Below are 9,660 nucleotides of genomic sequence, written 5' to 3' on the forward strand. Positions count from 1 at the left end.
GCTGACAGTATCACATCTCCCCTCTGCTGACATCATCATCCTCTCCTCACTACTGACATCACCATCTCCCCTCTGCTGACATCATCATCCTCTCCCCGCTACTGACATCACCATCTCCCCTCTGCTGACAGTATCACATCTCCCCTCTGTAGATTAGATTTGTCTCCCCTGAACTATTGGCAAACATTATGCAAAGAAGCAGGAACTGCAAAGAACCCTCAGATGGCTCTGTACCTGAGTGGCATGGGCAATGAGTAGGGTTACACACTGGTAATTTTCTATAGTGAGCCCCATTGCCCATGTATTACACAAGCATGGTACCTGTGTGTGCAGGGCCTCTGAGCTGCGTAGCTGCATGATTTTGGCTTGTGTTTCTGATTGCAGGACTCTTAAGTCTGGTCTGCCATTCCCACTCCTTTATATTCTGGGATCTACTGAAATTGTATTCACAATTTCTTTTTCTGCTAAATAAGCTGGAGTCCATTTCTACTGCTTAGAAATAAGAACATCAGATGATGCAGTAACTAATTCAAGTTTTTTTTTTTTTTAAAAAAAAAAACTATGTTAGGCCCAACCAAAACACCAAAACACAACACAAAACAACCAAAAAACCAAATCCCATGGATTAGATTTGGCATGTTATGTACCAGTTTGAAAACCGTGTGTTAAATTATTAAAGTTGGGGGGAAAATACAAATGGAGCCCCATTCCAGTTATATTTCCTTTCCCCACCTCTCGTAGTTATCAAAGCAATGTCTTTTTGAAAGGGCTTTTTTTTTTTTTTTTTTTTTGGTCATTATATTTGACAAATGCTATATAGTTCGAGGGAAAATCAGGGTTGAGTGGGAAAAAAACTACTCCATAGAACACATCTAATTTAAGGTCTATGTGATCTGGCTGGAATACTGACACACCTTTAATACCTTTAATCCCAAACAAAGATGTCTAATTGAGGGGCAAAGTGATGAATTAGAGAAAGATTTCACAGAATGAATCAGAGATAAGACATACCCAAATCTCTCAAGACACTATTTAAGAGCAGTGCAGGATGAGAGAGTGTGAGTTAGGAGCGGAGTCAGTTGGAAGTCAGTGCAGTGAGTGCAGTGGAGTTGCATTTGTTCCTGAGCTCGTGCAGTTCAGTGCAGGTCAGCAGAGGCAGCTGAAGTCAGAGAATAAGGAGTCAGAAGATTAGAAATGTCCCCAGCTACAGCATACCATGACATGGATGGCATCTGGAATCCTGAGAAGCAGGATACACATCCCTCCAGGGGACCGACCATCAGAAATAAGGAACTGCCCATAGCAGGCCTGGGCAGAGACATCTCAGAAGCCTGTGGGCAGCTGTTTGTAACAAAGTCCTCAGTTCTCCTAACTTTAGCCCTGCACAACAGCTGTATAGATTTCATTTGTGTGTGACTGTTTTTCAGTTGGCCTTGGTGTGCATAATTATTCTATCATATCTGACTTTCCTACTTCCTTCTCCTTCTGCTGTGGTGAAATTTCTATGAAACTAGATGTTCCTTGATGTAATGATTTTTAAACAATAAAAAATGGAGGCACAGGGGCACAGCACAGCATAGTCCTAATGGTCCAGGTGCATGTTGTGTGCTCTCATCTTGGAAACAATGTAATAATTGCACAATGGTAGTTTCATATTAATGTTTGACTTGCTAAGAAAGCTTGGAGAAATTATGTTTAGAAATAAATTAAGAAAATTAAGCAGAGCCAATATTGGGACACCGAGAAAGGGAAAAGCTATTGTAGTTTTGAAATGAGTTTTGTACAACATTTGAGAGTGGTTCCTGGTCTCCTTTGGATATGTGTGGATAAGAAAATACAGAATACATAAAATCATATACTAGTAAAACTAAGTCAAAACACTGGGGCTCTTAGGAGAGTCATTGTGTGCAATGTGCAGAAGCAGAAGCTAGGAGAACAGACGAGTTAAGGGTTAACTTGACTCTTTCTGGCCACCCCTGGCAGCTTTGCCCACATTTATCTTTAGAGCTTCAGAGGAAAATGCAAGTAGCTGACCTTGAAGCTCTGAGTTCTGAAGTATAGGAAGTCAAAAGTTAAAGTTTAGGGCTGGAGAGATGTCTCAGAGGTTAAGAGCACTGACTGCTCTTCTAGAGGTCTTGAGTTCAATTCCGAGCAAGTACATAGTGGCTCACAACCATCTCTGATGGGTTCTGGTGCCCTCTTCTGGTGTGTCTGAAGACAGCAACAGTGTACTTTAAACCTTTTTTTAAAAAGTTAAAATTTAAATAATGAAAATCTTGCAATTATCATTTTGGCCACAGGCTTGAGAATAGGGGAAGATTGAAACTTTGGTGAATAATTGTAATTTTTACTTCTTAATTCTTTATGAGATGTGGTCATTCTTTTGAATTTGATTTGGTAATGATTATACAATGTCTTTTTTTCCTACTTGGTTTTGGAGTAACAATAAAAGATTGGGGCGAGTTAAAGGCGAGGGGAAGAGAGAGAGAGAGAGAGAGAGAGAGAGAGAGAGAGAGAGAGAGAGAGAGAGAGAGAAGAGTGTGTGAAGGTGTGTGTATGTAAGGAGAATGCATGTGAGGTGTGTGTGGTGTATGTGAGGTGTGTGTGAGTGAAAGGAGAGTGCTGGGGCTGGGGAGATGGCTCAGTGGGTAAGAGCACTGACTGCTCTTCTGAAGGTCCTAAGTTCAAATCCCAGCAACCACATGGTGGCTCACAACCACCCNTAATGAGATCTGANGCCCTCTTCTGGTGTGTCTGAAGACAGCTACAGTGTACTTATTAATAATAATAAATAAATCTTTGGGCTGGAGTAGTAAGGGAATGAGGGAGTAGAGTTTACCAGAGCAGTCTGGGCAGACCCAGAGAGTGACTGGAGTGAGTAGGGGTCCTAAAAATTCAATTCCCAGCAACCACATGTACAGCTACAGTGTACTCATATACATAAAATAAAATAAATAAATCTTCAAAAAATTCTTTAAAAAAAAAGAAAGGAGAGCACACTGAAATAAGTAGGAGTGTGGGAGTGTGAGAAAAGAAAAATGCACAGGAGAAAATCAGACTGTGGAGGAGAGGAGAGTGCAATGTGTGTGCGGCCCCTCAAGCTCTGTGTGTGTGTGTGTGTGTGTGTGTGTAAGAGAGAGAGAGAGAGAGAGCGAGCGAGCAACCTCAAGCCTTGAAACTTGCCTGTCAGTGTATACCCGAAAAAGTTGTCTCTGTGTGTTTATTATGCACCTTCCAGATATCCCTGCTTCCAGCTGAGAACCCAGATCCTGTGTCAAGGCTGGACCCCAACACAGAACAAATTGCCAGAGTTAGTTTGAGGCCAAGCAGAGTGAGAAGTTGGGAGAAGCCAAATTGAATCAGCCAGCTTGGAGAGGAGTTTGAGCCAGAACAGCTGAGTTGAACCAGCTATCCAGAGTTCAGAAAGAGCTAGAAAGGGTAAGCTTATTCAGCAGTAAGCCTCTTAGAGGACAATTTCATCAGGCAGATAAAAGAAACTTTCACAAATCAGTTCCCATCTATGGATAGAGAAATAGTTTAGATGCCCATCTAATGGATAAAGAAAATGTGTGTATCTACAATAGACTATTATTTAGCCATTTAAAAGAAAATCATGTCATCTGCAAGAAAATGGGTAAAAAGTAGAAATCCTCAAGTTAAGTAAAATGGGCTGGAATGACAAGTAGGAAATGTTTTCTCAGACATGGAGGGTGATTGGTGACGACAAGGCTCCAGCAGGAAGAGGAAGGGTGTGTCATGGGGAGTAGATATGGCCTAACCACATTATCACATGAATGACAGCGCCATAATAAAGCACATAGTTTTGTGAATGAGAATAGTCTCCATAGGCACATAGACTTCAATGCTTGGCTCCCAGCTGGCAGAACTGTTTGGGAAAAAAATTAAGAGGTGTGGTCTTGTTGGAGGAAGTGTTTGTGGATTAAGATGTAAGCTCCAATCGACTGCTCAGTGCCATTCATACCTGCCTGATGCCATGCTTCCCTCTTGCCAGGATGTCATGGACACCCTCTCTGAAACTGTAAGTCCCCAATATACTCTTTCTTCTTTAAGTTGCTTTGATCACAGTGTCTTATCACAGCAATAGAAAATAACTAAGTCACTGTAGAAAAATATACATTAATAAAAATAAAACACGATCTATTGGACTTGAATGGTCTATGCTTATAGATAATAGGATTTCTAGAAACAAACAAACAAACAAACAAAAACCCTGAAAAACTATCATCTGAAACGCGTTAACTATAGGAATATGAAAGCACTGTAGTAATGGTTTAAGGGAGGGAGTGGAGCAATATCAGAGCAGGAAAGAATGCTGGCTGCTGTTCTGAGGGCCTGAGTTCTGTTCGCAGTACCCACACGGCAGCTCTCAACTATCTGCAGCTCTGTTTCCAAGTGACCTGGCACCCTCTTCTGACCTCCACAGATACCAGGCACGCACATGGTGTAGACATACATATAAGCTCATCTACATAAAATAAAAATAAATCTAAAAAAAAAGTAAGTCCGTATATACAGGATTGTCACAAAATAAATAAAAGATAAAAATCCCTCCCCAATATTGAAAATAAAAAGAATTTAGGGAAAACTATGAAGCCAACATCGGTAATTATCTTTGTATTTTCCCCGTCACCTAATGACAGTAGAGATAACTTTATATCTGCAACTTAATCACCCATCTGATATTAAAAATAGACTGTACAATATAACCTAGCTGAAAACCAACAAGCCACAGATTAAAAATCTGCTAGGTTTGGATTAAAATATGGGATGTTTGGCTGAAGAAATGGCTCCATAATTAATAGTGCTTGCCTCTCTTCCAGGGGACCCAAGTTCGATCACCAGCTCCCATGGGGGGGTGAGGGGTGGGGGGGTTCACAATTGTCTGTAACTCCAGTTCCAGGGACATTTGACACCCTCTTCCAGCCTCAGAGTGTTTATTCTTTTTTTTTTCTTCAGTTTTTGTGATTTTATTTAAACATAAAACATGTACACAAGCCATCTATTCATTTTCTTCCCTGTGTAGCCTGGCGTTGGGTTTGGTGATTCTGATGGCTAGCTGTGCTGCTCTTTCTACAATGGCTTTTCAGTTCTTAGAGGACAGGTTGTGAGCAATCTCAGCACAGTAAGATTTGTAGCACATCAGCAGCACCTCCGGCTCCTTGACATTGTGGACCAGGAACTTGCGGAAGCCACTGGGCAGCATGTGTTTGGTTTTCTTGTTCCGGTAACCGATGTTGGGCATCAGGATCTGGCCCTTGAACCTTCTCCTCATCCTGTTGTCGATGCCTCTGGGTTTCCGCCAGTTTCGCTTAATTTTCACATATCGGTCTGACTGGTGTCTGATGAACTTCTTGGTCCTCTTTTTGACGGTCTTGGGCTTCACTAGAGGCCGGAGGGCAGCCATGATGCTGCAAAACAGATGGCAGCCACCTTGTAGGCAGTGCCGAGGAAGAAGCCAGTCTTTATTCTTAACCACATTACACTGTTGCATTACTCTGATTCCAAAATACATAGTATGCAAGATTCAATCTATACTGTTGCTTCTTTTTTTTTTTTTTCCTGGACAAATAACACCTTTTTATGTGTCGCTAGTTGATTTTTTTTCCCCTAGAAGATAAATGCGAAGAACGTTAAGCCTGGCCAAGGAAATACTTGTTGGACCGTGAAAGCAGCACTCTGCCAAAATTCCGCAAGTATCCTCTTGTTTTCAAGAGATGCCTGGCATCAGTTCCGCAGAGCTCCTTCGTCTCCCCCTTTTGTTTAGTCATATTTTGTAACATAGTGTTGAATACAGCTGCCTGCTATTGAGTATTTTCTTAATGTCAGGAGGTTTTCCTCCTGGCCATTAAAAATAACAAAAACAAGCGAACCATCAATATAAACATTACATCACAGAAGGAGCTTGAAATGCTAAATTGTTAAATTAAATTTAACTTTCCCAATCTGTCCTTGATATTCTCCAATAATCCATTAGCAGTTAGTCCATGCACTTGTTCTGCAAACATGTGATTAATATCTGACCATAATTTCAGTATTTCCCAAGTTACCATGAATTATTAAATGTTTTCTGACCTAATCCCAAGGGAACAAGGCCTCATTGCAGTACACAGACCTGAGTCACATTCCAATCACATCTTAATGAGAACTGTCCTTGTAAACTAACTGCTTGATCACCTAACATAACCACAGTTGATTCTAAATCAGCGATTTCAGCACGGAGTGTACTGTCTATATGTCTTTGAATGTTTCACAGTTTCTCTGAATCAGAATGCCATTCTAAAATATAAGGCACAGTTTGGATGTGTTGACACAGGGCTACGTTAGCAGCAGCAGCAGCAGCAAAGACAACAACTCCCAACACAAGGGCAACAATTAGCCCAACCATTCTTCAATCCTTTTTTTCTTTTGCCCCAGCATATGATAATGTGTAGACATGGAGTGAGATTCTTCCCAGGCACGAGCCATCTCTACAGGCATCCAAACACCAGTCTGGGCTTAAAGTACGTAAATTCTCTGCAGCTCAAATTAACAGGAATGAAGAACGCTTGGAATAAGACACGAATCCTTCAGACCGATTCCCAGTAGTTTTGACAATCATAAACAAATAAGGAAGACAAACAGACGCCATAATATTATGAGATACATGTTTTTAAAACTATTGACTGACTCTTTGTGAATCTCATGTCATGCACTGCAATCTCACTCATGTCCCTGTCTCCTTCATATCTGCCCTCGGTCCTTGCATCACACCCCCCCACCCCCCGCCAAGAGAAAACAAAAATACATACATACATACATACATACATACATACATACATACATGCATAAATTAAATAGAAAAATGCAAAAAGAAATAAAGTAAAAAGCATCTCACAGTTGGGCAGTAGTGGCACACGCCTTTAATCCCAGCACTTGGGAGGCAGAGGCAGGCAGATTTCTGAGTTTGAGGCCAATCTAGTCTACAGAGTGAGTTCCAGGACAGCCAGGATTACACAGAGAAACCCTGTCTCAAAAAAACAAAAAATAAAAAAAAATAAAAAATAAAAAAAGAATTCTTACTGTGCTAACTGCAGTGTGCCACAGTGTGTCACACAGTATGCCCTTTTGTCCACACTTCTTTGCAAATGCTCTTTGCAATGAGTCATTGGTCTGGTTCAAGGTCTCTGGCTTCTGCTACACTATGGATTCTGGATTCTCACTGGGACTCCCCTTGGATATACTCTTGTTGCCCTGAGTCATGGAGAACCTGCAGCTTTGGATTGGTAGGACTAGCCCCTTCATGAGCTCCAGCAGTTCATACCTGGGGTAGATGTTGGGGTGGGCCAACTCAAAAGCCCTGGATCTGGATCTAGGTAGAAGTTGAATTGGTTAGCCCTCCAGTTCTCCTGCACCCATGCCACTAGGGCCAGCTCTCCTGCTTTGCCCAGGTGAGGGACAGGGGCAGCTCTCTTGCTTGTGGCAGTGGGCAAGAGATGGGGCCAGCTCTCCCACCTTTCAGCTGATTCTCCCATGCCCACGCCACTAGGGCCAGCTCTACTGTGCTGCCTAGGCAGGGGTGAGACCACTATCCCAGTGTTGTAGATGGGATGGGGTGGGGCCAGCTTATCAGCTCTTATGCCCTTGGGGCCAGCTCTCTCAGGCTGTCTAGGCAAGAGTCAGGGTCAGGTCTCCTGCTTGTAGTAGTTGGCAAAAGGTGGGACCAGCTCTCTCACCCTCAGGATAACTCTCCCACGCCAGTACCACCAGGGCCAGCTCTACTGTGCTGCCCAGGCAAGGCAGGTGTGGGGCCTGCTCTCTCGAGTGATGCAGCCAGCGGTGGTGGGGCCAGCTAACTTGCCTGCCGACAGCCACAAGATGAGATACATTTTTTTTTTTAAATAAGAGAGAAAATAGTCTTATTGTTAGAAGTAGTTTTCTATATATTCCTTTTCCAGGCCCAAATGTTACACGATGATTAATCCCAAAGATGGTTATGAGTAGCTCATCTCTCCATATGAAGAGAGGAGGTACTATATGCTTCCACGTCATACTAACCGTAGATTCGTTGCTATGGGTGGGTGATGGTATTATTATTATAGAACTATCTTTTTTGTTTGTTTGTTTGTTTGTTTGTTTGTTTTGGTTTTGTTGAGACAGGGTTTCTCTGTGTAGCCCTGGCTGTCCTGGAACTCACTGTGTAGACCAGGCTGGCCTCGAACTCAGAAATCCACCTGCCTCTGCCTCCCAAGTGCTGGGATTAAAGGCGTGCGCCACCACCGCCTGGCTGATTATAGAACTATCTTAATTCTGTGTCTTTCTGCACCTTTGGTGCAAGCAGAGCCTGTAGGTGCCAAGGTATGAAGTTACCACAGCAAGAATTACTAACAGCTCACAGCTCTGATCCTCTTCATTGTTCCCGGGGTATCCATTCACTTACCTCCAAGACAGCAGGAATGTGGCGAGGAGGAGAATTGAGGTGGAATGGAAAGACCATTAGTAATATTTTCTTCAAACCCCTCCCCTATTCAAACGAATAGGTTCTTGGGTCCTTCATTTTTGTTCATTTATGAATAATAAATAACTACCCCTTAGCTATAACTTTCAAATATGAGCTTCATGCCCAATCCAAAAAGGAAATCCTCCCACTTCTATTTGATAAGATGAATTCAAATTTAAACCCTCTTCATTGGGGAACAAAGACCCTCTACTGTCATAGGGTCTTGGAGTCCAATTAGAGTCATTAGCCTAAATTGGAATAGTGTGATCCTTCAAATACGCCACTTGGCTAACGGCAGGGTTAGTAAGAAAAATTCTTTGCCTCATTTACCTGAATAGTGGCGACGGTTAATATGAGTGCAGGAGCCCATAGCAGATAGAGGCATCCCCCTGGAGCTGAAGTTACAAGCCATTCAAAGTTGATAATATGGATGCTGGGTACTGAACTCTAGTGTTTTGCAAGAATAATAGTATGGACTACTGAGCCATCTCTTCAGACCACTTTCCCTTCCCCTCTTTATGCAGGTGCTGGGTATCCAACTCAGATTCTGTGCCTGCATGGCAAGCGCCTTACTGACTCAGCCATCTCCCCAGCCTCCAACCCTAAGGCTTCTGCTGGAGTTCTTAGGACTCTCATGTATAGAATCATAGCATCTGCAATTAAGAATATTTTGGTTTCTTCCTTTCTTATTTGTATTCCCTTTATTATTTCTCTTGTCTTACAGCCCTAGCTAAAAACTTCCAACACTCTATTAAAAGTGGAGAACATAAACACCCTTGTCTGTTTTAGTAGAAATTAGGCATATCTTTAAAGAACAACTAAAATTTATACTGTAGTTACATTTCCATGTTCATTATAAATGTTTTATAAAACACATATGATTTTGTGGAGCTTGAAAGGTGGCTCAGCAGTTAAGAACATCTGCTACTCTCTCCCAGGACCAGAGCTTGGTTCTCAGCCTCTGTGTTGGGCAGTTTTGAAAGACCCACAACGTGAGGACTCCCTCACGTTCTGACTCAGGAGAGGCGACACCCCAAAATCACCCACAAGAAACGATCTTGCTGCAACTTGCAAGAGGATTTTTATTCGAGAGCGTTCTCGGGCCCATGGTCATACACCACGCAGGGGTAGAGGACCATGGCGCCCCGAGTAGTTGAGTAAGG

At 42.5% G+C, this 9,660-nt stretch overlaps 1 pseudogene; it reads right to left on the reverse strand.

Moving 5' to 3' along the window:
• Positions 1–5,020: 5,020 nt before the first annotated feature.
• LOC110291848 lies at positions 5,021–5,425 on the reverse strand (annotated as a pseudogene).
• Between the last annotated feature and the right edge of the window lie 4,235 nt (positions 5,426–9,660).

The sequence above is a fragment of the Mus caroli genome, chromosome 3 (genome assembly GCF_900094665.2).
Source record: "Mus caroli chromosome 3, CAROLI_EIJ_v1.1, whole genome shotgun sequence".
NCBI classification, from domain to species: domain Eukaryota; kingdom Metazoa; phylum Chordata; class Mammalia; order Rodentia; family Muridae; genus Mus; species Mus caroli.